A 24493-nucleotide genomic window follows, 5' to 3' on the forward strand; every position below is an offset into this window, starting at 1 on the left:
ACCAGGGTTCACAGGCAGGGTCAGCTAGTTTAAACCTAATATCAGCGGCCCAGTTTAAGTCCAGCACTTGCCTCCATGTCAATTTTAGCTGACTAATGAGAAGAGTTGACTGCAGTTGACGTGTGAAATCTGAGCCCCAGGTTAATTCTTAACTTTGCAAAGAAAACGGCCTCGGATCTGCTTGGCAAAATACTTTCTATTTTGCTTCTCCACAGCCCATTATCAAGAACTGTGGCTGTTCTCCTGTCTTTGTCAACAACAGGACTGGGTGGTAGGCTAGAAAATGTAAAGAATGCATGAAAATAATGTTATCTGGGTATTGCACTGTGTGTGTGTGTGTGTGTGTGTGTGTGTGTGTGTGTGTGTGTGTGTGTGTGTGTGTGTGTGTGTGTAAAACCAGAAATGTTATTTTCTGCCACTGGCATAGAACCCTTGCCTTGTATAGCACTAATGGAGAATAAATGAAATAGTTTCAATTCAGTCATGCCTTAATAAATATAATAATCTGCCTGTTACGGAAGAGGAGATGCAACAGCAAGAAGGACTAGAGGAAAGTGGTATTAGCCAATATTGTAATGGGGCTATGATGTCAAAAGAGTTCAGATGCTTTGGACCTAATACTTGGATATTTCTAGTCACCAAATTATCACTGAGACACACCTAGAATGGGGCAGAATATTATCTAACAAGTACAGCAACCAACATATAAAATGGGGTCTTACAGCGAATGTATTCCTTGATCCAGGAGATTTTTTATTGAGTTTTAGCATCATTCTGGTATGTGGAAAATGGTTTGAGTTGAAGAATACATTTTTTTTAATTGAAAAAATCAAAACATCTTCCATTCTCTTGAAGGGTCACAGGATTTAGAGTTGGAAGAGAATTGAGAGATTATATCATCTCTGCTACCAATTTCCAAACCAGATTAAAATGTAATTGGGAAATATTTAAAAAATAAATAAATAAAAATACTATAAGACATAGATAATGTTAATATGTGGTTCTCTAAATCGATACGCAGCCCACAAGTTTCCTTATGAATGGTTTAGTGGCTTCCATTTCTACTTGAGTTTGACAACACTGATCCAGTCTAACTTTATATATTTGAACAGCAGCAGGAGCAAACTTGCTCAATGTCACCCAAATAGTAAGATACTGGGATTCAAACCCAAGATCTCTGACTTCACATTCAATGGTCTTTCTAATTTGCAATACCATCTATTCACAGGAATTTCAAAATGATTTGAGAATCTTTAAAGTCACATAATACATGGTCTTTTCTTTCCTCAGGATAGAGTTGCTAGATCATAATGATAACAACAATAATAATGATTTCACATTGTGTGTGGTTTTCTTTCTCACTGCATCTTAGCTTCCCCATTTATGTAGTCAAAAATCTCTTCCAACTCAATGACTAGATGCAAACTGCAACATATCTAGATCAATCTTCAATCTGTATGTCTTGAGACCAATTTTGTTTAACCCATTGGAGGCTGGGTATACACATAGGGGAGCTAGGTATATAAACACACAATGTTTAAAGTGCTGAGCCTGGAGTCAGGAAGATGCATCTTCCTGAATTCACATCTGGTCTTAAACACTTACTAGCTGTGTGATTCTGGGCAAGTCCCTTAACCCTGTTTGCCTCAGTTTCTTCATCTGTAAAATGAGCTGGAGAAGGAAATGGCAAACCACTCCAGTATCTTTGCCAAGAAAACCCTGAAGGGGGTTGCAAAGAGTCAGCATGACTGAAAAATGACTGAACAACAAAATATATATACATACATACATATCTATACATACACATATGTGTATATATGTGTATGCACAAGCAGTGCATATGTATTTATACATATCTATGCATATGTATATACCTGTTGCTTCTACATGTATGTATGTACACCTGTTGCATCTTCCTAGGATATTTCACATCTCTGAAGGAAATGTCCCTCCTTTTGACATGGGACCACAAGAAACATAGCATAGAGCAAAGACGATCTCTTTCTTCTCTTCATGCTGTCCCAATCTATGCTAAAACTGCTCACATTACAGGAGATTGCAAGGCTGCTTTTCAGGTAGACAGCTCACTCTTTTCTCGTCCCTCTTCTCTCACCGTTCTGCCCTGTGTCCTCCCCCAACCTTTGGTGGGCTGGCAGGGGGAGGTGGGGGAAGGAGGGGGGCGTATTATTCCACCTGTGCGTCTGTGGGACTGCAGTGCCCCTGTAGCTCCCCCACGTGGCCAATCTTCGGCCAACTGTTGAGCCACTAAGAAGACTTCAAAACCGCTTCCAAACAGTCCCTCCTTTCCTCTCGTGTAAAGGTCTGTAAATCTGCTCCCTGCTCATAATTTCTATCTCTGACCTACAGTAAAAGGCAACCTTTTTAAATGACTTGAGAGTCCTAAGAGTAATAGATTCGACGCACGCAGGCCCTGGAAGCTGGAGCCTCATTCTACCTGACATCCGAGAGGGCTCCTTCCCTCCCGTTCACATCAGGAGCATGACCCCGGGCAAGCTGAGCGCTCCCATGGATGCTTTCCCTGCAGTTCAGTTCTTAGGTCAAAAATCTCAACCGCGGTAATTAGTAAAGAGCATCTATCCAGGAAAGGAAAAGAAAAGGGAGGGGTGGGGTGGGCAGTGAGGAGGGGGGATGCCAGATGACAACTTCGTTCTGGGCTCCTTCTAAGGAGTATCTCCGGCTGGACGTGGAAGTCGGAAGAGTCTTTTAATGTAGGGAATGCACGCGGATCAGAGGCGGTCATAAAAAGCCTTCTGTTTTCTAGGCCCCTGCTAGGGTACAGCGGCAGTCCTGCTCCTAGCCCTGCCCGGGTTACTATGACCACAGTTAGAGATGAGCCAGCAAAGCAAGGGCGAAGCAGAAACAATAGGGGATTAAGAAAATCCCAGCATTGGCCTCTATTCCATAGAGCCTCCCTTAGACCTGTCTTTGTGTCCCTTTCTTTCTTGCTCTGTGGCATATTTCTTTCCGGGGACCTTCCCTGCAGTGATTCTTAACCTAGAGTCCTAATTCTTGCTTGCTGCCCTTGCTTTCCAGCTCTTCTTTGCTAAGTAACCCCCACAGAAGCCCTGCACGATGGCTTTGTAGAAGTAGGTCGGACAAAGGGCTAATTTTAATCTTTGCAAATCAGACACTAGTTAAGAGTTTGCCATGAAGCCCGGCTTGCTTCAGCAAAGGGAGTCAGTTCAGAGTGACCCGCAGCAGCTTCAGCCTGCCAGCAAGACAGATATGTAGGGCCAATGCCATCCAAATTATTGGGGTCCTGGTTGCTAGAGTAGCTTGTTAATTTTCTTAGGAAGTCAAAAGGTTGTCATGTCCTTTTGAAACTTTAGACCTTTGGACTTAATGGGGAGCGAGGTGGCCAGTGGATAGAGTGCCTGGCCTAAAGTCAGGATGATTCATCTTCATGAGTTCAAATCTGGCCTCAGAAACATTCTGGATATGTGACCCTGGGCAAGTCACTTAATCCTGTTGCCTCAGTTTCCTCAATTGTGAAATGAGCTGGAGAATGAAATAGCAAACCACTCCAGCATCTTTGCCAAGAAAACCCCAAATGGGGTCATAGAGAGTCAGACATGACTGAAACAGCTGAACTACATACACATAGTTTCAGTTCAATAGAATCTAAGCTCTTTGAAGGCAGGAGCTGCCTGTCTTCCTTCTTTCCTCTCTCCTTCCTTTCTCTTTCCTTCCTTCCTTCCTTCCTTCCTTCCTTCCTTCCTTCCTTCCTTCCTTCCTTCCTTCCTTCCTTCCTTCCTTCCTTCCTTCTTTCTTTTCCTTCTCTTTCTCTGTCTCTATCTATATCTCTGTCCCTCTCTGTGTCTCTGTCTCTGTCTTTCTGTCTCTCTGTCTGTGTGTCTCTCTCCCCATCTTTTCTTTCCCTGGCACCTCAAAACAGTGTCTGGAAGTTAGAAGTCATTTAATAAATGACTGATAACTGACAGACTGGATGGTATAATAGTAACCTCCCACTGAAGCCCAAGAAGCTTTTTCCCTCTTTTGGAATTGTGATTACTATAGTCAGGGTTCTAACCTGTGATGCCATGTGTTCGTTTGGGTTTGGGGATACAGACTTTATTGAAGCTGCCAGATGTCTTGCATTACTAGCTCTCCAGAAAGCAATCTACATGAGACCTGTCTTTAAACCTGTTGTCTTGCCCAGGTACTCAGTACAGTCAGCTGAGTGTTTGAATTCATTTTGCCTATTTCTAATTCTGTAATGGGCTGGGATGGTTAGCCATTATTATTGGCCATCAAGGCAAAATATTGAACTACACACCTTATTTCCCTAACACTTGTAGGTAAAAGCACTCACATCTTTTGAAGTTGTTATTAAAGAGCCCTTCTGGCCATGATGCATTATTTTCTGCATCTAGTGTATTCTGGATACAAAATGGGGCAAAAAGAAAAAAGAAAGAAAAGAAAGAAATCCTGGGAAACAAATGGAAAAGAATCATAGAAATTCAGTGTGTACAGAATTCCAACATTAGGTTCCTTGGAGGAGGAGGAGTCAATGAGTATAGTATGGTATGGAGCACAGAAGGGTTACAAAACCTAATGTACTAGGTGACCATCTTTTGAAATAATTGCATGAGCAGAGATCATGTTTTTATAACCTTCAGATCGTTGGGTGCTCAAGTTCAAGTCGTGTGTATGGTAAGCATGACTCTGTCCCATGAAAAGGACTTCTTGGGGGCCAAAGCTTTAGGGAACTGCAACCAGCCTCAAATCACCAGTTTCTGAAAGGTGCCCCCAAAGGAAGGTGGGAGGTTTAAGTCAGTGATTAACTCCCCAACTTGGCTTATTATCATCTTCAAAAAGGCTTCCTCCTTTTCTAAGGAGAGTTGTTTTAAATGTGTGCAGCTCCAGGGCATGTGCAGTTCATTCAAGATCTGTGGGGGGAATGAACCATAGCCACAGAAAGTTACAAAATGTTTGCTTTTTTTTTTTTTATCCTGTTGGAAACTCAGCACAGCTTTAAGCAGAGAATATAGAGTGAAGTGTGTAATAGTATATGGAAAAGTCACTTCTCCAACTGATCCTTGTGGGACTCACATAGATAACTCCTCTTAGCTCTAGTGTTATTTACACTTGCAAATCCCCCTGCATCAGTGGGATAAGGGATCAGTAGTAAGAAAGCTTTTGGTGAAGGTGCTGTGTGTTTGGTTTGGCTTGAGGTACTGATAAATGAACTTCCCATGCAGACTACTCTTGGATCTTTTTTCTTTGAATGTTAGAGGAACTCAGTTTAAATACAATGTAAATATATCACGATCACCGTCATCATCATTCTTAATGTTAGTCTGAAATTTTAGCTAGAATGACAGAATTTCAGTCAGAAGAGAATTCAGGAATAATCTAGTCCAACTCATACCTGAAAAATAGAATTCCCCAGTACAATATACTCTAAAAGTAGTCATCAGACCTCTCTTTGAAGACACCCAAGATGGGGAACTCACTACCTACTTTTGAGCAATTCTAATTGTTAGTAAGGATTCACTCACATTAAAACCAAATTTGTCTTTCTTGCAATTTCTACCCATTGGTTCTACTTTTACCCTTTGAAACCCAGCAGAAAAAGTGTAATCCTTCTTCTACATGACAGGTCCCTTAAATGCTTGAAGACATCTCATGCCATTCCTCTTCACAGAATGTTCTTCCCCATCTTCTCGCCTGATCCAGAGCCCACTGACCCTTTAATATAAGAATCAAGCTTTGCCCCTTCATGAAACCTTTCTTGATCTGCCTGGCCCAAAGCATCCTCTCCCTTCCTCACCTCTGAGGACATATTAGATAAGTCATCAGACATTCTGCTAATTGAGTACTTTTGCTGCTGTTATTTAGGTGTTTCATATATGTGTGTATGTATATGTGCATATGTTTATATGAAATACCTAAATAATAGCATGTGTGTATGTACACATGCATATATACATGTAATATATGAAACACCTAAACAACAGCAAATATATGTGTCTATATATGTATATACATACATATACATACATACATGCACACATACACATATATAAATAAAATCTTGCTTTCTTAACTAGACTGTGAGTTCCTTGAGGGAAAAAACCATGTCCTTTTTACATATGGAAAAAAAATTAATTGAATTGAATCAAACCTGGCACTTTCTTTTTTAGCATGAACAAAAAAGTATACCTGCCCATGAAACTCAAGGACCAGTAGCTGAGATGAATAAACAATATCAAAATGTAAATTAGCTCCTTGGGTACATGCATCAATTGGTGTTAGTCATTAGGATGCCATACAGCACAATGGAGAAGTGAGTTTGAACCCAGAGGCCAAGAAGAAGTGATACATTGCCCAAATAATTAACTAAAGATCCAAGAAGGTGGAATTGGACTAGATGTTAAGATATCTGGATTCTGGTCTCAGCTCTGCATGTGACCTTGGGTGAGTCACTTCCCTCTCTAAGCCCCCTTTTTCTCCCTATAAAACATGGGATCAGGTGAGGTGATCTCTAAGATCCCGTCAGCTTTAATATTCTATATTTCAAATAAGAGAGAGCTGACCTGTTAGATCCTTATGGATGCATAGAATCTCCTAATTAAAAGTCTTTTCATAATCCAAAATTAACTAGAGGAATATGCTGCCTCCTAGGCAGATTGTGTGCCTTGCTACACATGCCACACTTGGTTCATTCTTGCTCCCAAACCTTTGTGCAGGCTATTCCTCCAGAATGAAATGGCACACCTATCCATATCTGACCTATCCTTCAAAACCCTGTTGAAGTATTAACTCCTTCAGGAATTCTTTCATAATGACACTGAAAAACACCTTTCCCAGCCCCTTCATCTTGATAGTCTGTTCCATAATCTGTACCCTCTGGAGAATACATTTGAACATTTCACAGAATCATAGGCTCCTAGAGTTGGATGGGGCCCTCAAGGTTTACTCTGGCCTCTTATCCAATTTGACCACATTAGCTTAGTACTTTGTGCAATGTAAGCTCCTTGAAAGCAGGACCTTTGACTCTAAATCTTTTGTCCCCAATGCTGAGTCTTATGCCTTGCACATAATAGGCTCTTAATCAATATGTGCTAAATTGAGCCTTATCACAAGAAGCCTGTGAGCTCTATGAATGGGGAGTTTCTGATTTTTTCACAGTGCAGAGCAAGTGTGGAAGAATGGAATAAAAACTGGATTTTGAGTCAGTGACTCTCAGCTCAAACCCTGACTCTGCTACTTAAGACCTTCATGGCCTTCACAAATAACCCTCTGTTCTTCACTTTCCATCACTTAGCATAGTACCGGGCACATACATAGTGAGCACTTGATAAATGTTTGTTGACTGACTCTCAAATGAGAGAGTTGGTCCAAATGACTTCTAAAGTCCCTTCCAGGCAGCTCTCAATCAATGATAAGCCTGGATATATAGGAAATATTAAAAAAAAAAGATTGTATTAAATGCCTTCCATTCCACATTCACAAGTAATGAAGCTGCAGTGCAAAAAGAGAAATTTCCTTTCAAACTTCATGTCCCCAAGTTGTCTAATACTGGGGTGATAGGATTTTAAATGGCCCTTGACATCATCTGGCCCAACCCTCTAATTCTGTAGATGGGGATTTCACTCCCAGAGATAGTAAGTGATCAGCTAAAGTTCACACAAGGAGTATGTGCAAAAGCTAAGAATTTAACCCAGGTTTTCTGATTCCAAACTCTTCCAAATTCCAAGTAAACTAGGTTTTCTCATTTTAAACTCCAGATTTCTGATTCCACTCTTCTTTCTATTACATCTGGATGCCAGGATCTATGAACAAGGAGACAGTAGGCCAGCTCCCTCAGTGAAGAGGAGGAAATCATAGAAAAATGACTTTGAATACCAGCATAGAAAGCTCTGCTGTTTTTCAAGTCATTTTTATAGGTCCCTCTATTGAACGTCTCTTTAAAAAAGGATTCCTCTGCCCAGCCAGCTTCTACATGATGGTCATAAACTGGTAAATTATTTGCGATCGTCTCTTGAGGCAATTGTACCTTCTGGAAATTAATTACATTTTTAACACAGTTAGCAAGCTTTTCGCCTACCTGTAAAATATTGCATGGATTGAAAATACCATGAGTATCGTGTAGCATTTAATATGCAGTATTGTAGTCCAAGAAACATTTGTCAACATTATATAATAATCTATGATCAAAACACTAAAACTTGTCAACTTGTGAAGTCTGTTGCATTCTAGCACCACAACAAAAACTCATTTAAAAGTAAGTGAAAGTCAAGAGGATGAAATTCAATTAAAGTTAATTTGAAGTATGGAAAAAATGATCCACAGTGATATAAATCAACATATTGTTATTGCCTACTTTATCTTATCCTGTAAGGGGCTCTTCTAACAACACCCCCTTCCTCCCAAAAAAGGTAGCTAAATGAGTGAATTATAGATTCAGAACAAAGCACACTTAGGAAAATGGGGGCGGGTGGAGGAGAACTATGTTCAGAAAAAGATTTGGGAAAGACTGAGGAGTTAGCGAGTATCTTTCCTTATAGAACCTTCAGCAGACTTCTTTTTCTTCCCCACCATTTCACTTTTCCAGACTGAAGCATAAACAGAAATCCAATTAAAACCTGTCTTTGTTTAAAAAGTATATTTTTGAGTATGCATGCAATTTTACTGATAGCGGGATCTCAGCAGAGAAATTAACTTCAATAATCTATGGATTACAAGACATATCAAACCTTCAAAGCAGCCTAGCCTTAGATCTATTCTCAGAAGGGTTTAAATGACTTTAATAGTTAACAACAAATGATAGGATGCATTTTTCCCAACTAAATCAAGATCAGTTGGCATTAGCTTTCCAATTCTCCAAACCTTTTAATTATGGTGAACAAATTTTTCACCACCCATTGTGAATCTCTTGAGGTACCTGACCCCCAACATGGTGGTAAGCATCTGGTTCCTACTATTTTGGGTACAGCTTGGAACAAGAAAGGGCAAGAAGGTCTTTATATTGTCTACCCCTCCCCCCACCCTGCTCCTTCCCTCCAGGCCCCACAAACTTCAGGCCCCTTTGGAGAAATGTGCAGCCACCCCACTGCATGCCCAAGTTCCCATCCTTTATTGTCAATTGAGCTATTGATCTCCAGCACTGTAACACACGGAGTTCACTTACTGTACAAATTAACCAGTCAGTCTATAAGGTCATGTTTTATGAAACATTCTGGGGAAGAATATTTTTCAGCAAGGAGAGCAGATGAGAGAGATGCTTTTTGGCTCTTTAAAAGAGTCATGGCACACTTTAGAATGAGATTGTAGAGAAACCTACAGAGTGATGGCAAGCATCACAAGCACACATAGACTGCAAATTAAATAGGAAAGGGGAGGGGGGAAGACAAAGAGGCAAGGGATGAAACCACAGCTTCAACTCTGAGATTCACAGGGTTAAACTTACATCCTTTCTCTAACCAGACATATTTAAGAAAAATCTAATTAATGACCTAAACCAAATCACGTTTTTCCCCCCTCTCCTGATTATCTGCCTGTATCTCCATGTTTAGCATACTCAGCCCCCCACACACACATGGAAACACAGCTAAATATCTATCCGAAGGCCCAGATGCTGACAGTCCATGTGTTCTTCCAGCGGGGACATGTGGCCTCTTGAGGAGGCCTATAGGCAGCTATGTGGATGGCTTTGGAGAGGCTTTGTCCATGACTTGCTGGCTGCTCTTTCATCACCCTCTTTTTAAAAATCTGACCCCCACCACTAGAACTGTAACTGGCTCTCTTGCTCTGTCCTCTCTGGCAGGTGGTCCCCTTGCAAAATTCACAAGACTTTTTGTGGAAAACAAAATGGCTCTTATCACATGTGGGGTGCGTGTCAAGGCAAGATTCCTGGGCATGCTTAAAGTCTCTTTCAGAGAATTAGTGCCCCAAACAAGAGAGGCAAGAATAGCTATTTACATGGTTCTCTGTGCTGGCCAGACCATATCTGGAAAGATAACATCCAGCTCAGGGCAAAACTCTAGCTACCTTCCAGAAAAGGGTGACTAGGGTGGTGACAGAACTGGAAACCACGTCTGATGGGGATCGGTTGAAGGAAACTTGGGACGCTTAGCCTAGAAAAGAAAGGATTTTAGAGGAGGTATGATATCTCTGAATGGGACTGCACGTAACATGCACTTAAAATGTCTTTGCCAAATCTTGCCGTGGGTGGTGAATTTTGACCTGGAAGGGACCATCTAATCCAAACTTCTCATTTTACAGGCATATGGAGGTGAAAGGAACTGCTCAAATTTGCACAGGGAACAAGTGATAGAGCTGAGATATGAATTTACATCTTCTGACTCCAAATCCAATAATGGTTTAAAAAATAATAAATCCCTTATACTAACTTGCTTTATTCTTAGGTGGGGAAATTAATGAATTGGAATCTAGTTTATAAAAAGGAGCTAATTGGCCCCTGGCTAACGTCTGAGCAGGAAGGAACACAATTAGATTGAGAGTACCACTTTGGGCTCAGCAATAGTGTTCCTGACACTCAGTCATTTCACCATTTGACCAATGGCATTATGGTCATAGAAGTGCATAGAGTATGGGCCAAGTGTGTCAGCACATCCAGGCACAGTAGGCTCTGTGCATGCTTCCTGTGACCATGACATAGTGGGAAGAACACTGAACTGGGAGTTAGAATACCTAGCTGTTTCTTCTGACTAATTTTTTTGTACGTAGTGTCCAAGAAGGGTGCAGTAGGTTATCTCTGTGGTCACTTCCAGGCATAAAACTCTATGGTTCTTTAAGTCTTTTGAAAGATTAGTTCAGAAAACAAAGCTAATACTTTTTTTTTCTTAAATGCTGATTCACAGGAAGTTCTGGGTAAATGCTTTCCTAGCTAACTGAAGCCTAATTCTAAATGGGGAAAAAATTTAGGATATTCTTCCTGATGCTGCAGATTGACTTCTCTAGCTTCTTTGGGTGGAGAGGAGATTGGGTCCTATAGATGGGACTTCTGTCCATATTGAAGATAGAATAGGACAGGACAGGACAGGAAGATCCTACTATGCTGAAAAAACTTCTAGGATGGCCAAGATTCATATAGATGGTTTCCATGGATACTAGGTGGGAAGAATGGAGAGTGTCATAAAGATCAGATTAATGTCGTCATCACTGTATCTCGATCCCACTGGGTACCATAGGTGGAGAATGGATGCTAGGTTAACTCGTCAGCTCTGGGAGTGTGATGTAGTGGATAGCATGGTGATGGACTTGGATTCAGAAAGTCTCAGAAAGATCGTGGTCCAGATTCTGCCTCTGACACAATCTCTGCATGGGCAAGTAAGTTTACTCAGAGACTCTGTCTTCTTGACGTCATAGGGCTGTAATAGATGATCTCTAACATCTTTTCCAGTTCTAAACTGATGATCCTATAAGCCCATCATTTGGCAAACTGAAGAGAGCAAGCAGGGAGAGCAAAGGGCCACCTGAGGAAGTGCTCCAGAACATCCTGGTTGAAGCAGCTCTCATGTAGCAGGGTTGGGAGCGTCTGGGAAGTATAGATACAGATATGCCAGCTTTGGGGCTGCTCCAAAGAGTGGTTGTAATTGGTGCAGTGGGACATGTACCCACTGGGGACAGGAAGGGAGAACTACTAAATAAATTCCTTGAACCAGTGGTACCTTCATGGCATATCTGCAGGATGTTTTACCTATTTATACATACATCCAAAATAGTTTACTGATTGGCTGATTTTGTTACTCAGTTGCCTAGTTCTCAAACTAAACCAAAGCTTCTTAATATTTTTTATATCATGGTCCTCTTTGGGAGTTTGGTGGTGCCTGTGGCCCATTCTCAGTATAATATATTGTTGCCTATATTCATAATCAAAGGGAATGATAAATTTCTATTAGTTTAGTAAAAAATAAAGATATAATTTTTTCTCATCCATATAATTTTTTTCTCATACATATTATACCCTGAAATATACTTGTGAATCTCAACTTGAGAACTTCTGGATTGAACAGCCCCAAAATACTAATCCAACTGAAATCTAAATAATAGATCTGGTAGCTTATATTCAGGTAAGATCTAAATTTTTAAGGGTGGAAGTGATATTAGAGATCTAGTTCAACTCCTTTATGATATAGAGGAAGAAACCGGGTCCCAGGGAGGGCAAGACAATAATGATTATCTGAACTGACTGAACAATAACATTGTTCAACAATGAATTGACTGAATAATAATAATTGGTATTCATATTCATATAGCCCTTTAAAGTTCACAAAAGCACTTTGCTTACATTATCTAATTTGAATCCCACAATAACCCTATGAGATAATTCCTACAAGTATTATCAGACCCATTTCGCAGATGAGGAAACAGCTTCAGATTGCCTGAATGATTTGCCCCTGGTTGCACCACTAGTAACAGTCAGAAGTGGGAGTTAGACCCAGGTATTTCTGACTCCAAGTGATAACTATCCACTAAGCCACTGTACTCAAAATCATACGAATAGCAGAGCTGGCACGTGAAGCCAAATCCTCTGACTCCAGGGGCAGCTAGGTGGTGCCATGGATAGAGCACCTGGCGTGAAGACAGGAAGATAGCTTCTCGAATTCAAATCTGGCCTCAGACACTTATTAGCTATATGACCTTGGGCAAGTCACTTAATTTGTTTGTCTCAGTTTCTTCATCTGTAAAATGAACTGGAGAAGGAAATGGCAAACCACTCCAGTATCTTTGCCAAGAAAACCTCAAATGGATTCACAAAAGGTTAAACACACCTGAAAATGACTGAACAACCTCTGAGTCCAGATCCATTGTTCTTCCCTTGGGACCATGCTGTGTGGACATCACGTAGGGACTAGATTCTCTCATATACAGACACTCCTGGTCACTAGGTAGGCATAATCTTTATTCTCAAACCAGTTTCTCTCCAGTGAGTGTTAGCTGAGTAAAATGGATACCTCCCAGATCTATAATTGTTGTTCTGCCTCTTCCTCAATCCCTTCCCTCCTAGATTGACTCCCCAAAGCTTCTGCTCCTACTTAGTAGGGAGAGCTGGCTTTGTCAAGGTATTGAGTTTATAAATGGAAATAATAGATAACATAGCATTTTAGGCCATAAACAATCATTTTATTCAAATTAAAAATCCCACCTATTCTAAGTCATGAAGGTCTCCCCACTCCACTCCGGTCCTACCCTTGCTTTGATTGATAAAGACTGATAAAACATTTATTATGCACCCACCTGGACCTGTGCTAAGGGCTGGGGACGCAAATACAAGAAAACAAAGCAGTGCTTGCCCTCAAGGAGCTTACATTCTAATGACGGAAGACAACACATAAAGAAGAGCTAGAACACCAGGAGAACAGAGACAAGACCACTGTTGAGGAGCTGAAGTCCTTCCTGTGAGCAAACTGAGCCCAGAATGAATCAAGCACGGTTGGGGCCTTGCCAATTGGGGAATGTACTACTACTAGGCTCGCAAACTTTCTCAACTCATTGTTGCCAGCTACTTTACTCATTCCTGAAGCAAGCATTAATGCAGTTTCCCTGTATGTAGGCAATCATTTGAATATTTATAAATATAAGTATTTATTTTCATATTAAAATTAAAGCTCTATTGTCTTGCAACTAACCCGCCTTGTTCTGCCACTCCAAAAACAAAACCTTCTTCTGTGTGATAACCTTTATTTATAGACAGCAATAAGCAGATTTAGCAATTTTATTATTCATGACCCTTGCACTAAATATCATAATCAGAATACAGATGTGCAGGATAATTTCCACGTACGAGTCAGGGTGCTGCAAGTGCAGGAACACACAGCAAAAATAGCATCGGTTTGGGGAGAGAGGACTGGAATCATTGATGTTGAACTGAGGGGTCAGAAAGGAAACAAAGTCAGGGAAGGCAGGAATGCTCTAGGAATAAAGCACATTCTGGATCTGTGGGAAAAACTGAAAGAACTTAGTGACTGAATCAGAGGGGTGTGTGTGTGTGTGTGTGTATGTGTGTGTGTGTGTGTTTTCCTGATATTTTAGATCTCTCCTTAACTGGGCTCCTAAACTCAGTCACATCTAGTACAAAAAATAACCCCTCTCAGATGCTATGGATGTATAGAAGGATAGTTTGATGAGCCGGGGCCTCCTTAAAACTCAGCCCAATCTTTTGTTAATAACTTCTTCACTTTTGACTGTATTAAGATTCAGCTGATCAGATAAACATCATATTCAGACTTTGCTTACTAATTGACTGAACAAGAATCGGTCACACTTTATATACCATTCCATAATGGATTTCCATGTTTGTGAATCCTAACTGGCTGTGGAAATGCAAAGCAAATATCTCATAATCACAAATATTTTCTGTGGGTTTTTTTCCCCTCTAAACCCAAAGATTAAATCAACTTCTTTTTTTTTCCCCAGTTGGCAGCAAGTTCATGGTTATAGAAGAATGATAAATAATCTTGTGATGGACATAGCTGTTGTGCTACTATTTAGCAAATTTTTTTTTATAAGTGATTGCTAGCTATAACACATTTTTCTGTTAGGTGTTGCATGAATAATTGGTATATTAAAGAAAGTGTGAAATAAACAGGTATAAAGCTTGAGATGCATTCATTACTTGCTGAGGTTTTTCACATTTTATACCATTTAGGAGATACCTCAAGTTCAGCATTTTCTCCTGAATGTCAGAGCAGAATTCTCCAGGAAACCTGTTGTTTAAAAAAAAAATCCATTCGTGAAAATGCTACCAAGTATTTACAACTCCAGAAGGCAGATCAGAGATTTCTGTTATAAAGCTGCAACATAAAATAAATGAACCAGAAAATATCTGCATCTTTGTGTAGGACAATGTATGCTTCTGGTAGCATTCTCTTTCTAAAATCAATCAGTTGGTCAAGTAATCAACTAACTAATTTCCACTCATTCTTTCTTCCTTCTTCCTTACACATTTTCCCTATTCCCTGGGTGGATTGTCTAGCGCCTTAGTTCAAGATCCAGCTACAGGCAAGCATGAGTCTTGGGTTAAACAACATGGATTGTGATTTAAGAGTGGCCACCATCTCCATTACTGTGGTCCTCGAATTCACCTCACGCAAGAAGGTATATCCATTCTAATTGAGTAGCCAGATCAGAAAAGAATGAGCTTTCCTTGTAGGAGAGAATCATAATGAGCTACTTATGACAAGCCATCTGCTGTCTACCATGCCTGGTATCCACTTTTTTTTTTCCAGAAGGAATGAAGTTTGGAAAAGCCCCCACCCCCCAAATCAAATTCACCATGTGGCATAGCCCAATGTCTTTCTGTAGCTGCCAGAGGCAATATGTTGACTTGACTTGCCAGGCTTCCAAAGGGACTATAGCAAATGAATAAATGCCACTTTCTCAAGTGAGTCAGTTCTTGACAAAGTCACGTTAATGCACATTGGGTTATAAAATTATCTGGCAAGACCAAATCCTTTTGATGGTTTTTAGTGTCTGGGTTTGGTCTCACCAAACAAATGATCTTGAGAGAAATAGCTTGGCTGTTTTTTCCTCTTATCTAGCGTGGACTTTTAGGGTACCAGGAAGAATTGTTAACTCTCTATGCAAGGACTCCTCATTTATTCACCCTGCAATGACCTTAGCAACTTCAGGGTCTGAAATTTCACCCTAAGCTCTGATGCAATCATTACCTTCAACCCCAAAATGATTTCAAATGCATATTGTGAATATATGTTAAGTAGAATATAATTATGTTAAAGCCCTGTATTGATGCTTCATCATGATTTGGAAGTGACTCTGGGTTTTCAAAAGCATGGAAGTTCTAAGAGCTCCTTCCACACTGGAAAGACTTCAGGTAGTGAGCCATGCTTGTGTCTGTTAGTTGAGGACTCGGGTTGGTCACCAGATGATGAGTTATTTTAGCTGCCGCAACTCATTAATTCATTGACAAGGTATGGAAGGACTGAGAAATACAAGGTAGTGTGATCATGTGGATTAAAAATTGAATTTAGAATTAAAAGGCCTTTGTCACTTTTTAACTATATGACCTTGGGAAAGACACTGGACCTCTTTAGGCTTCCATTTCCAGTAAAATGAGCAACTTGACTAGGCAGCCTCCAAGATTCCTTTTGGCTCCTAATCTATCTTCCTCCACTCAGCTGCTAAAGTGATTTTCCCAAAGCCCAGATCTGACCAACTCAACCCCCCTACTCCATAAGCTCCAGTGGCTCTCTATTCCCACCAGCATCAAATATAAAATGCTGCATCTGGCATATAAAGTCTTTTATTGCATAGTCTCTTCCAGTTACCCTATTCTACTTGTTGCTCCTTGCACAGAAACACACCATTTCCCAACTCTATGCTTTTTGCATGGGCTGTCTCCCATGCCTAAAATGTTCTCCCTCCTTATCTCAGCATCCTAGCTTCCCCGGCTTCCTTCTTTGAAGAGTCCGTGCAAATCTTATCCCTACAAGAAGCCTTTCCCGGTCCTCCCACTGCCAGTGCCCTCCAGCAGAGATTGACTTTCACTTGCATTGTCTGCATCTATTTATTCATTTCTCTATCTCTCATACACGTAGTTATTTGCATGTTGTCTTCTCCATTAAACTGTGCACCCCTTGAGGGCAGGGACCAAGGTTCTGCCTTTCTTTGCATCCCCAGAACTGGGTACAGTGCCTGGTACACAGCAAACACATATTAAGTACATGTTGATTGGTGATGATGGAAGGAATAGAGATAAAAATGAAAGATCTTTGGAATTACTGAAGTAAGTTAAATAAGAAATTTAGTTATTTATCCACATTTTTTTTTTACCAAAAGAAGACAAAACAAAGATTAGGCCTTGAAGATATTTCAACTTCAACTGTGAACAACTTTAAATGGTTTGGGGGCAGCTCTTCCCTCCTAATCATGACTAGTTAGGATTCTTTTGTGCTCTCTCATCTTTAGAAATGGTACCTGAGTGATGTGGGGCATCTTGCCACAGAGCTCTTGTGAGCCATACAATGCTAAAAATACAAAATGCCAAAGTTCTATTAAGGATCCCAGAAACCCCTTCCTCAGATTTCTCAGGAAGGACAATCAATAGACATTCAATACTGAAAAGCATTTGGTGGGTTTCTTGTACCAAATCTTTCCTTCTCCAACTGCTGCCATGGTACCTGGCAGCTCTGAATACCAATTTGACCTGACCTCTCAACATCTGTCCACCCCACAGTGGCAACTGCATAACCCTCCTCCCCCCATTCCTAAGCACCCTTTAGTGGTCCCTGCCATCTATTCCACACCTGCAGCATGGTAAGGGTCAGAACACAGGAGCCCTGTTTGGAGACAGCTCCCTTACCTTCCACTTTCCTACTGAAGGCAGATCCATAGTATGCATGCCTAACCCTGTAATCTGGCCTCCTTAGAGCATCACACCCCATCCTGCCCCCCACTCCCCTTCTCTGTAACTACCCTACACTTGTAAGAGGGAGAAAATGCCCTGGAATGCCCTGGGTGGATATCATGCCCTTCTGATCAGACTTGGCTCGCTCTCTGTGAGGCTGCCTCTTTGCATAACTGGTAGCAAATTGCTTGACTCCCTGCATGACACTGACTATGATGGATTAAATAACTGCTTTGACCAGGTCATTAGTCCCTCATCACTCTGATGCCCAACTGAGACTTCTGTAGGAAAAGGAGAGGGGCACACTGCTGCACTTCCTGTGAATGCAGGCTCTCTTCCACCCCTTTCTGGCAGCAAACTCTTCTCTTTCCTCCCCAGATTCCCATTCCCTTTCCTCTGTTCTACCATACCTATTAAGGAAGTAGGCACTAAGATGTCAGTATAAGGTCTCATGGAAACTGAAGCCTACTGATAAGACTTGGTTTGTGATGAGTGAATTGATGGTGTTATGTGGGGAACCTTGGGAAGTGCCCATTCACTACCCCTGCCCCAAAATATCTCTAACTTGAGCCAGAAGTGCCATCATCAGGCTTAAATACCATCATGTCTTAATGAAGAAAATACTGGATTTGGAGTTAGAAAACCTGACTTTGAATCCTGACTCAACTACTTATTAACTGTGTAGCCTTGGGCAACCTGTCTTAACCTCTATGAGCCTGAGTTTCTTCATCTGTGAAATGGGGATAATAATCCTTTTGCTGCTTAGCTCATAGGGCTGTTATGAGGAAAATTCCCTATAAATGCCCCCCACACCTTTAAAATTCTGAAGATACTAAGAAAAATTATTCTGACAAGGAAGAAAAAGAGAAGTAATCCAAATAGACATCCAGGGAACTTATCAAACAACTTAAATTTTTAAAAGACATGTGTAGAAAGTGGAAGCAAAGGGAAACAACAGAGCCCAACTACTGCCCTGTAAAAATTGTGTCATGTGCTAAAGCACAGAATGAGCTCAGTCCTTCAGTCAACAAGCATGTACTCTATGCCTGCTATGTACCAGCTGCTGTGCTAAGAGTTGAGAATCCAAAAAAGGGCAAAAAGCATTATCCCTACTCTTGAGGAACTCATAATCTAATGAGAGAGATTGCATGTCAACAACCATGTCCAAACAGTAGATAGATAGACAGATAGATAGAGATGGATGGGTAGATGGATGGAGAGATACAGATATACATACACACACACACATACATATATACACACTGTTTATATAGTATATGTGTATTATTATATGTGATATATAAGTATTATATATCACATATATGTTATATATAATATATGATATGCATATATTGTATGTAGTATATATACTGTTTGTTCATAGTTGTTTGCATATTATACATATATATGTGTGCATGTATACACACACACACACACACAAAAACATGTACAGGATAAATCGGAGATAATTGCACTAGAATGAAGGGGAATTTGGAAAGGCTTCTTGTAAAAGGTAGGCTTTTAACAGAATCTTGAAGGAAACTAGGGAGGTCAGGGGGGCAAAGATCAGGAGGGAGAGTATTCCAGGCATGAGGGAAAGCCAATGAAAGTGCCCAGGGTTGAGCTTGGTGAAGAATGCTTATGACTACTCCTCCCCACTAAATAAAATAAAATAAAATAAAATAAAATAAATGTTTCATTTTGTTTCTTTTTGCTAACTACATTGGATAAAAGTGGAGAATCAGAGAAGGACAAGGATCACTGGCAAAAGCAGATGAGATGATGATATCTGACAATGACAAGAAGGCAAATTCTTATTTTGCTTCAGTTTTTGCTGCCAGGAACAATGCTCTATGAACTTGCAAGGACAAAACCAATAGGACTAATAGAGAGTTGATATCCACGATAAGAAATTACATAGTAGAAATAAAGTGCCTAGTTCCAATTGTCTTCTGTAAAATGAAAGGTTGTGCTAACTGATCTTGAAGGTCCCTTCCACACCTATCATCTGTGATTTCCTATAAAGTTGATCCCGGCTTGGTAGCGAACAAAAGAGCTGAGAAAAGCTCAGTCTTCTGCATCACACAGTCAAGCATTTCTTTTAGGGAAATAATGTTTTCTCACCCCTTTGTTCCCCACCTATGCTCTGAGGAAATATCAGGTATTTTATAAATATGTGATCTTGTTATTCTTTACAAAAACCCTTGCCATCTCCCCAAGTCACAGTAAGACACGAAGTCAGTCTTAACATTGTTAAACTATACCCCTTTACTTGAAGGAGGACCTCCCCAAAGTAAACCAGGCTAACTATAATGATGCCAGGGGACTAGGTGGAATTTCCAGGGACCAGTGGATTTTATTCTAGTATTCACCCTTTTTCCTTTCCCTCTGAAGTGCAAATTTCCTCCCTCACTGTGGGAAAATAAATTCTTTAAATACCTACTATGTGCAGAGTGCTACATGAGAATAATACACAGTGCCTGTCCACGAGCATGCTGCTCACAATCCGAGTTATGTGATGAGGCATGCGCGTATGCACAATGTGACATGAATGCTATAGAACAGACAGTAAGGATAGTTGTTCAGAGGAGGGAGAGGACACTGGGGACTAGGGGAGTCAGAGAGGCTCCATGGGTGAGGAAAAACGTGTGCTCAATTCTCAGAAATGGGTAGCATTAATCAGTGGGAGGAAGAAGGGACAAGCTTAAAGAGTCCATGATGAGCGTGGCAAGTTCACAGGAGAGTGAAAAGATTAAACTGACTGGAGTCAAGATGTGTACCGGAAAGTGATGGTAAACAGGGTAGGTAGGCAGGTTGGGACCAGACTGTGGAAGGTCTAAAGTTCCAGGATGAAGAGGTTGAATGGAACATTTGAATCTTGGCTATGCAACTTATTACCTATGTGATTTGGTGCGAGTCACTTAACTTTTCTGGGCCTCAGTTTCTGTACCTATAACATGATGGAGTGGGGTGAATTAATTTATTTTTAAATTTTTTTTTTTAGGAGAATGAAATCAGCAAACTGTAGGTTAGTGGGCTTGATTTTAATTGCTGGCAAAATTCTTTAATGTTAAAGGGATGATTAGTGAACTGCTAGAAAAGAAAGCAGGGGCAGCTAGGTGGTACAGTGGATAGAGTACTAGGCCTGGATTCAGGAAGACCCTGAGTTCAAATGTGGACTCAGATACTTACTGGCTGTGTGACCCTGGGCAAGTCACTTAGCCCTGTTGGCCTCTGTTTCCTCACCTGTAAAATAGGCTGGAAAAGGAAATGGCAAAAAGTTCCAATATCTCTGCCAAGAAAATCCCAAATATGGTCACGAAGAGTCACTCATGACCAAAATGACTGAATAATAACAAAAAAGAAAAGAAAGCAGTGTTCACAAAGAGTGACTATGACTTCATCAAAAACAAATCATGACAGACTAAACTGATTTGTATTCTTGACAGGCTTGCTCAACAGATTAGGAGAATGCTATAGTTGTAATTTGCTTAGATTTTAGCAAAAGGTTTTATAGATTCTTTCATGCTATCATTGTTGAAATGATGGTGATACTACATATTCGACTGATGATAATACACTTAGGTAGATTTGGAAATGTCTAAATGGACAGAAATAAAGAGTGGTCCTTGTGGTTTGATGTCAACTGGGAAGGAGGTCATCAGTGTACTGCCCCAGGGATGTGGGCTTGGAACTATGTTGATTTATATATTTATCAATGATGTGGATACAGACAGAGATGCTATGATTATCAAACTCACATATCCCTCCAGTATTGGTAGAAGTGACTAACACAGTCAGAATTCAAAAAGATCTTGACAAACTAGAGTATCATACAGAACTGAATAAAATGAAATTTAATTGAGATAAATGTAAGTTTTATACTCGAGTTGAACAAATCAACTTCACAAGTACAAGAGAGGTGGAGGTAGAAGTTGGCAGTATTTTGCTTGACAAAGATCTGTAGATTTTAGTGAACTTCAAGCTCGATATTAGTTAATAGTGTGATCTTAAGCTGCACTGAGAGACATACTGCCCAAGAAATGTGAGTTAATAGTTTATCCCACTCTTTGTGACCCCATTTGGGGCTTTCTTGGCAGAGATACTGGAGTGGTTTGCCATTTCCCTCTCCAGCTTGTTTTACAGATAAGGAAACTGAGGCCAACAGGGTTAAATGACTTGCCCAGGATCACACAGCTAGTAAGTGTCTGCAGTCAGATTTGAATTCAGGAAATGAGTCTTCTTGATGCCAAGCCTGGTGCTCTATCCCCTATGCTACCCTGCTGCCCTATTCCACTATATGCTGCCTCACTGGGTCATTTATATAGCACTTTCGTTTAGTTCTGGGCGCCATCTTCAAGAAGGATATTGATGAGATGGTGAGGAGTGTGACCAAGATGGTGAAGGGCTTCAAATTCATGCCGTATGAAGATGTGTTAAAGAACCTGGAATATGTAGTATAGTAAAGTAAAGACATAGAAGGGAAATGATAACTGTCCGAATGTATTTGAGGGATTGTCATATGGAAAAGACATTTATTTTGTTCTGGGGTCCTCGGAGACTACAACTAGGAGAAAAGGGTGGAGGTTTTGTTTGACTAATAAATGCAAACTCCTTTCAAGGATTAAAATATAAATTCGCCACAAGCTCAAAATGAGTAAGTTTATTAGAAACTTTTATATCTGACATGAGGAACTTCTTGATCTTTAGTTTTATCATGGGTCAGCAGCCTATAGCATATGACTCCATTTCTCTTTCTTTGTCTCTCTCTGTTCTTGTCTCTATATCTATCTGTTTCTATCTGTCTCTGTGGTGTCTCTGCTCCCCTCTGTGTGTGTGTGTGTGTGTTCCTCTGTCTGTCTGTCTCTTCCCCTCCTCCCTCCCCACCCCCAACCTCTAGTGATGTCTTCAGAGACAGTTATGGTAGCAATTCCACCCAAGCCAGCCCTTACCTTTCCCAGGCCATTTCCATGCCGTGTTCTCTTGGGGGTTATCCCTGGATCTTACCACAGCAGAGAATTCTTGAAGCCCCTTATTCTTCTTGGGCACATGACAAAATGGTACTGCTTGCTTTAGCATCATGTGCTATGTGCCTTATCAGCTTGCATCCTCTAGTATCTTAGAGAAGGCAGATGGGCTTTCCTTATTAGTAGCTTTTTAATTTTGGTTTAGAGTTCATCAACCTGCTTGGCACAGCATCTGACCAGCAGGGTTAATGCATAGGAAATATAGACAGAAGGAAAAATGAAAAACAAAATTGGAAAAGAGAGAGCATAAAATGAGAAAGGTGGTAAGGGATTGGCAGAGGGGCCCTAGAGGGGGCCCCAGATACCATGTAGGGCCATGAATGCAAAAGCCTTGCTACTTCTGAAGGAGATGGTGACTCTCTTTCCAAAGGTCTAGCAGTATAGCGGCTTTCCCATACCTGAAGGCAGAACAAAGGAGGAGACAATTTGCCATTGACCCTCATACTCCTTGTCCTCATCTGCAAGTGCCAGAAGGATTTTATCCTCAAGCTTCTGCTACCATCAGTCAATCCCCACAGCCCCCTCACCCCCAGCCCCCTCAAAGAAGCAAAAACTGTCTATGGGACACACAGTTCTTTCTTCTTATGCACCTAATGTTGCTGTGCTATTTTGGGCAACCATTTAAATAAAAGCCAATTTGACTAAAGAGCAAATATATTCCACCGAATGACGGCAAAAGGGCAGAGCTGGAGGAAAGGAAAAAAAAAAAAACCACGCACGCACACGAAAATGCAAGGCATTCATTTTTTCCTTTGTACTTTTTAATAAAAGAAATTCTCTGGCTGCTTAAAGTGACACATTAAAAGATGTATGTATCGCGGCTTTTAAAAACACAATTAGATAACACCTTGTCAAATACTTATATTCTTTGTTGACAGCCTAGAGCACAATCACAATCACAGCCCAGCTATTCCGGCAGGTTCCTTATTCTGTTGCCATTGGCAGAGTCAGCCATTTTATAAAAATGTTACTGTTTACCACTTTAATCATCAATCTAGATCTAGTCAAAACAATAAGTCAGAAGGAGCAGTAAATTATACTTGTTCAGCCCTGATGAGTTTGAACTGTTTTGCTGAAATTAACTGAAGTAATTATCTATTTTTCTAAAGCTGCAAAAAAAAAAAAGTTCCGAGGAAAATAGGGTCTATAAGGACACTGCTGCGTAAGATGTAAGGAAACTTTTTCTTCCCTTGTGACCACAGAGTGTGTGTGAGGCCAGAATCAAAATGGACTTAGTACTGATTTTTTTTTCCTCTCTGAAGCAAAATATTCCCCCAAATGAAACGTTTTTCCTATCACAGTCCTTGCTTTATCCCTATCCCTATTTCTTTTTTCTTTCTTTTTTTTTTTTGATATCCATACAATCTGTGGCTGTTTTCTCTTTCATTGCTGAGAGCAAATCTTGGAGAAGTGGGATCTTTCTGCGCTCTTGAAAAGAAGAGGAAAAGAATATTTGGATGTTTTCTTTAATGCTCAAATGCATCAGTGATCTTACACATTTGAGAGCTCCTTACAATGACCACAACTTTTTGCCTGTGGCAACTGCCTGTATCCTGCCTCCTCCCCCCAAGGTCATGCGAGGAGTTCCACCAAACATGTTGGAGGTCTTCTTTTTTTAGCCCTTTAAATTCTCCCTAGTGTTCTATGTCCCTTATTATTATCCTGAGGAAGATGGACTCCAAAAAATGATTTTTTTCTTCCCATGCTCTCTCCCTTTCTTTTTCCTTCCCTTTCTTCCTTCCTTCTACTTCCTTCCTCCCTCCTTTCTTTCTTCCCTTCTTCCCTCCCTCTCTTTCTTCCTTCCTTCTTTCCTTCTTCCCCCAACTCATGTATTTATTCAACACTTATATGCTATGTGCAAAAGCACAGTGTTAGGTGCTGAGTGTATGATGATAAAAATAAAACAGGCCCTGCCCTCAAGGAGCTTATATTCTATTGAACATATAATATATCCACTGATAATTCAATACAAAATGTGGATACATACAATTAGGCTTATGGTGATGAAAAAACCCAACTGATGAGTGTTAAAGCTAACGTCTGCTGGTTCTGTTCTAATTGTTTCATGTTGCCTGCCAACTAAGAACATCAAGGTAGAGTCCATTTT

This window comes from Phascolarctos cinereus, unplaced genomic scaffold (genome assembly GCF_003287225.1).
Source record: "Phascolarctos cinereus isolate Bilbo 61053 unplaced genomic scaffold, phaCin_HiC Scaffold_2;HRSCAF=192, whole genome shotgun sequence".
Classification (NCBI taxonomy): Eukaryota; Metazoa; Chordata; class Mammalia; order Diprotodontia; family Phascolarctidae; genus Phascolarctos; species Phascolarctos cinereus.